The sequence below is a fragment of the Lissotriton vulgaris genome, chromosome 6 (assembly GCF_964263255.1).
Source record: "Lissotriton vulgaris chromosome 6, aLisVul1.2, whole genome shotgun sequence".
Lineage (NCBI taxonomy): Eukaryota > Metazoa > Chordata > Amphibia > Caudata > Salamandridae > Lissotriton > Lissotriton vulgaris.
In genome coordinates, this window is record NC_141694.1 from 477,093,011 (window position 1) to 477,098,556 (window position 5,546).

A 5,546-nucleotide genomic window follows, 5' to 3' on the forward strand; every position below is an offset into this window, starting at 1 on the left:
CGCAATCCACTGCTGATGATGTCACATATTACATCATTCATGACATGGTCAGTGACATCACTGATGACATCACTGATGACATCTCAAATGACATCACTGATGACAACTCAAATGACATCACTGATGACATCTCAAATGACATCACTGATGACATCACTGATGACAACTCAAATGACATCACTGATGACATCTCATTTGTCATCACTGATCACATCACTCATGTGATAATACAATGAACCTCTTCAGACTCTAATATAACCTTACATACACTCAGTATAAACAGACACTCACAGACTGTCACTCATCCATGGAGTTACTCACACACCTAGTCAGTCATGCAAAGAATCAATCACACCTCCATTTCCTCAACTATACAGTTATACACATCTTACTTATTCAAACATATAATAACACATATTTACTCTCTTATATAATCCCTGATACAAGCTCACAGTGATCGATACAGCCACTCACACATTCACTGGCTCTTATGTTCAGTTATTTATATATCTCAACTCTCACATGTATTGTGTTTTACATACGTACTTACTTGCACATGTAGCAATGAGAAATCCATTCACTCACCAACACACCCATGCACAGTCAACCGCCCATATAGCTGTTTCCACATGCACTCTTGAACTCATACTCCTAGTGAATCAACTGCTTACACATCTATGCACAGAGTCACGCACCTCCCAGCCACCCACACACACACTCAGCCTCCCATTCAAATACTTGGGCAACCAATCAATAACCCATATGGCCACTCTTATAGCTACTGATCAACACATGCAGCAGCTTACACAACAACAAACATACTGATGCACAAATTAAGACAGTTTAGTCACTAACCCATGCACTCAGTGAGACACATTTAATCACTCTTTCATACAGTCAGTCATGCACCTACTAAATTCTTCATCCAGACACTTATACATCCACTCATTCTTCAATATGTAAAACATATTTAAACTTTACAGACACATACAATCACTGGATGTTGTGATCAGTGATGTCATTTGAGATGTCATCAGTGATGTCATCAGTGATGTCACTGACCATGTCATGAATGATGTAATATGTGACATCATCAGCAGTGGATTGCGGGTGCGCGATATATAGTTAGCGCTTCTAACTATATATGGAATTTCAATGGTTTTATGCGAGTAAAATAAGGTTTTGTAAATGCTAATTCCTAACTATATATGGCCTAAAACCAATATTTTTTTCATTGAATTTTCAAGGTTTTGTAAATGCAAATTCCTAACTATATATCCACTATAACCTATGGTTTTTTCTGTGAATATATATATATATATATACATACATATATATAAATGCATATGCATATATATAAATGTGTATATGTGTGCGTGTAGAGAGAGGTAGAGAGAGGTAGAGACTAGTAGAGAGAAGTAGAGGGAGGTAGAGAGTAGAACGTGAGTAATAGAGAGTTGAGAGTGAGTAGTAGAGAGTAGTAGAGAGAGTAGCAGAGAGTGAGTAGTAGAGTGAATAGTAGAGTGAGTAGTAGAGAGTAGTAGAGAGTGAGTAGTAGAGAGTAAGTGGAAGAGTGAGTAGTAGAGAGCAGTAGAGAGTGAGTAGTAGAGAGTAGTAAAGAGTGAGTAGGAGAGAGTAGTAGAGAGTGAGTAGTAGAGAGTGAGTAGTAGAGAGAGAGTAGTAGAGAGTGAGTAGCAGAGAGAGAGAATAGTAGAGAGTAGTAGAGAGTGAGTAGTAGAGAGTAGTAGAGAGTGAGAAGTAGAGAGTGAGTAGTAGAGAGTAGTAGAGAGTGAGTAGTAAAGAGTGAGTAGTAGAGAGAGAGTAGTAGAAACTGAGTAGTAGAGAGTAGTAGAGAGTGAGTAGTAGAGAGTAGTAGATAGTGAGTAGTAGGGAGTGAGTAGTAGAGAATGAGTAGTAGAGAGTGAGTATTAGAGAGTAGTGGAGTAGTAGAGAGTAAGTGGTAGAGAGTAGTGGCGAATATTCCAAAGTTTGGCACAGCACCACTTGCACAATAAGTCCAATCAAATCATATAACTTAGAGTCCTTATTGAAGAGCTGAATCTTGGTGTATATTCAAATGCTTTTATTTTCCTTAAGTTTATGTACCACAGCCAGCCGACGCGTTTCGTTCTGTACAACAGAACTTCTTCAGGGCGTTCTTATTTCCTTCAAGTTATGTCGGTATCCTGTTGTCATATAACTAGATATTTCTTCCAAATGTTAGACAAGACGTAAGTACATTCTTATTCAAAGTGACTAGGTATCAATTTTACCCACACAATTCGGGCAGACTTGAGTAATTTATAGCATCCTCAAAGTCAGTCTTTCAAAAATTCCAAAGTATAGGACATGATAATCCAAATCCAAATGTTTCTCAAGAAAAGTCATTTTCAATCGTTCGGAATATCGGCATTTGGGCAGATATGATCCAGGGACCCCCAGTATGCAAGGGGAATTAGTCCCCCCTCTGCAAACGCGCCAGTTGCCTGCGTTGCAGAGAGGTGTAAAAAGGGGCATAGCCTCATTACACCTCTGTGCAATGCAGCCCCCTGGCACATACTGGAGGTTCCAGGTGGGCTAGTTGGCCCCCAGGGACCCCTAGGTCCCCTAGGACCCCTAGTATGCAAGGGGAATTAGTTCCCCCTCTTCAAACATGCACGGGGGCTGCGTTGCAGAGAGCTGTAAAAAGGGTGTGGCCTCATTACACCTCTCTGCAATGCAGCCCCCTGGCGCATACTGGAGGCCTGAAACCTATGGTTTTTTCAGTGAGTTTCAAAGGTTTTTGAAATGCTAATTCCTTACTATATAAGGCATGAAACCTATGGTTTTTTCAGTGAATATATATATAAAAGTACAACCTTTGAACCCTCAGCAACTCACCGGCATTGATAAAGGCATCCGCCGAAACGCGTCTGCCAGGGACTGATGGGAGCAACTACGCGTGATGACATCGTGTGACCTGGCGGTAATAAATCTGTGTTGCACACCCAAGCATGTGTCAGACCCGTTTGTGAAGCAAGCGGGCTTGGAGGAGTATGTGAAGCGGAGGTCGGCTCTGCTTGGACTGACACGCCCCTCGGTCTGGAGCTCCGCATCAAACCGACAAAACTTTGGAGTAACTGTGCATGTTCTGTGCAAATGCGGCGCCCCCCCCCGACCTGGATGGTGAAAAGGTATCGGGGAGAGGGAGCAGTTGGACTGCTTATGGGTGTGCAGCAGGGTGAATTTCGCCAGAGAGACTTGCCCGCCAATAAGGAGAAAGGAGAGCCAGAAGCATTATTGTATGCGAGCAGCGGGTCCTGGTACCGGGTTGCTCATCCTGGACCGCCGATCCCCTACGTGCGGGCTGGACTTGACACATACCGAGGGCAATTGGCATAAGGAGACAAACAATAACAAAGAGGAACTTTCCCTTGTCCCCTTTCTATGGTGGTGGTGACCGGCCAATAGGAACCCTCGGCAGGACTATTTAATAAAGCCCCGCGAAAAGTACAACCTTTGAACCCTCAGCAACTCACCGGCATTGATAAAGGCATCCGCCGAAACGCGTCTGCCAGGGACTGATGGGAGCAACTACGCGTGATGACATTGTGTGCCCTGGCGGTAATAAATCTGTGTTGCACACCCAAGCATGTGTCAAACCCGCTTGTGAAGCAAGCGGGCTTGGGGAGATATATATATATATATATATATATATATATATACACACCAGACGCTCACTTACATCCAAATGAGCCCGACACACCAGGAAATTTCGCAACTGGAGTTATTTCAGAGAGTCTTAACAGCGCGTGTCTTGCAGGTATTTAGAAACGCTATGGCAGACGCGTTTCAACATAGGCTTTCTTCAGTGCCTTATCAGAATGGTTCCTTGGCCACTCCCACGGCGAAGTTGTTGTCAGGTGCGCTGCATAGGTTCTCGCGCTGGCCTGGGTCCTGTTGCATTCTGGTGAACGTAGTGCAATGTGGTAACCCATACAGTGAGGGGTATTACCAAACACCAAGTGGCATTATCGCAACTTCTTTCACCTTCGGCTTCGGATCCCAGGAGAACAGTTTTCGCTTGAAACCAGTTGTTTTCCCCAGTAGAAACATCTACATCACTCTCTCCTCGAGTAGACGATGTCGCACAGTGGCTATATCTCCGCTTGAGGGGGTGACACGCTGTACCTTCTAAGTACATAGTCCACAAAGTAGCTGGTTTGCTTGTGTCACTCCAGACCGAGAGGGGGTGTCGGCGACCAAGACTCCAGCTGCTTGGTCTAAACATGAACACCAGACGCTCACTTACATCCAAATGAGCTCGACACACCAGGAAATTTCGCAACTGGATTCATTTCAGAGAGTCTTAACAGCGCGTGTCTTGCAGGTATTTAGAAACGTTGTGGCAGACGCGTTTCAGCATAGGCTTTCTTCAGTGCCTCGTTTCTATGCCGGTTCTCCCCCCACGGGCTTGTGTCTTATCAGAATGGTTCCTTGGCCACTCCCACGGCGAAGTTGTTGTCAGGTGCACTGCATAGGTTCTCGCGCTGGCCTGGGTCCCGTTGCATTCTGGTGAACGTAGTGCAATGTGGTAACCCATACAGTGAGGGGTATTACCAAACACCAAGTGGCATTATCGCAACTTCTTTCACCTTCGGCTTCGGATCCCAGGAGAACAGTTTTCGCTTGAAACCAGTTGTTTTCCCCAGTAGAAACATCTACATCACTCTCTCCTCGAGTAGACGATGTCGCACAGTGGCTATATCTCCACTTGAGGGGGTGACACGCTGTACCTTCTAAGTACACAGTCCAAAAAGTTGCTGGTTTGCTTGTGTCACTCCAGACCGAGAGGGGGTATCGGCGACCAAGACTCCAGCTGCTTGGTCTAAACATGAACACCAGACGCTCACTTACATCCAAATGAGCCCGACAAACCAGGAAATTTCGCAACTGGATTTATTTCAGAGAGTCTTAACAGCGCGTGTCTTGCAGGTATTTAGAAACGCTGTGGCAGACGCGTTTCAGCATAGGCTTTATTCTGTGGTAAATTTTAATTACCTATACTTAATTTATGCGGTAAAGTTCAATAAAAATAACTCAAGTCAAAAATAAGAGACAGAATCCGGGGTATTTGAGGTTTTAAAAGGGGTTTTATTCCTTATAAAGGAATTAGTTTAAACCAGGCAATCATGTTCCATCACCACGAAGGTTCAGGAAGGGATAGACAATGCTTTATTACAAGTACATCATATATATAGTCAATGCATTACAGTGGTGATGGGTTCAGAAGGCGTAACAGCTGAGAGAAAAAGATAAGGCTACACGTGCGTAACAGGAGGCGTGCATGAAGGCGTACACGGAGGTGTGTGTTAGACAACGTCATAGAGAGGTGTCACAGGTGGCTGGATCCATGGAAGAATCCTGCAGTGTCAGCAGAAATATGTGGCAGAGATGCGCGCGCAGCAGTATGACGTGTGAATGACGTGGAACTGGAGGGTGAAGGGGACTTGACATTTAGTCCTACATGTGGAGACAGAAGTCTGTGGTGTCAGAACAACCTAAAC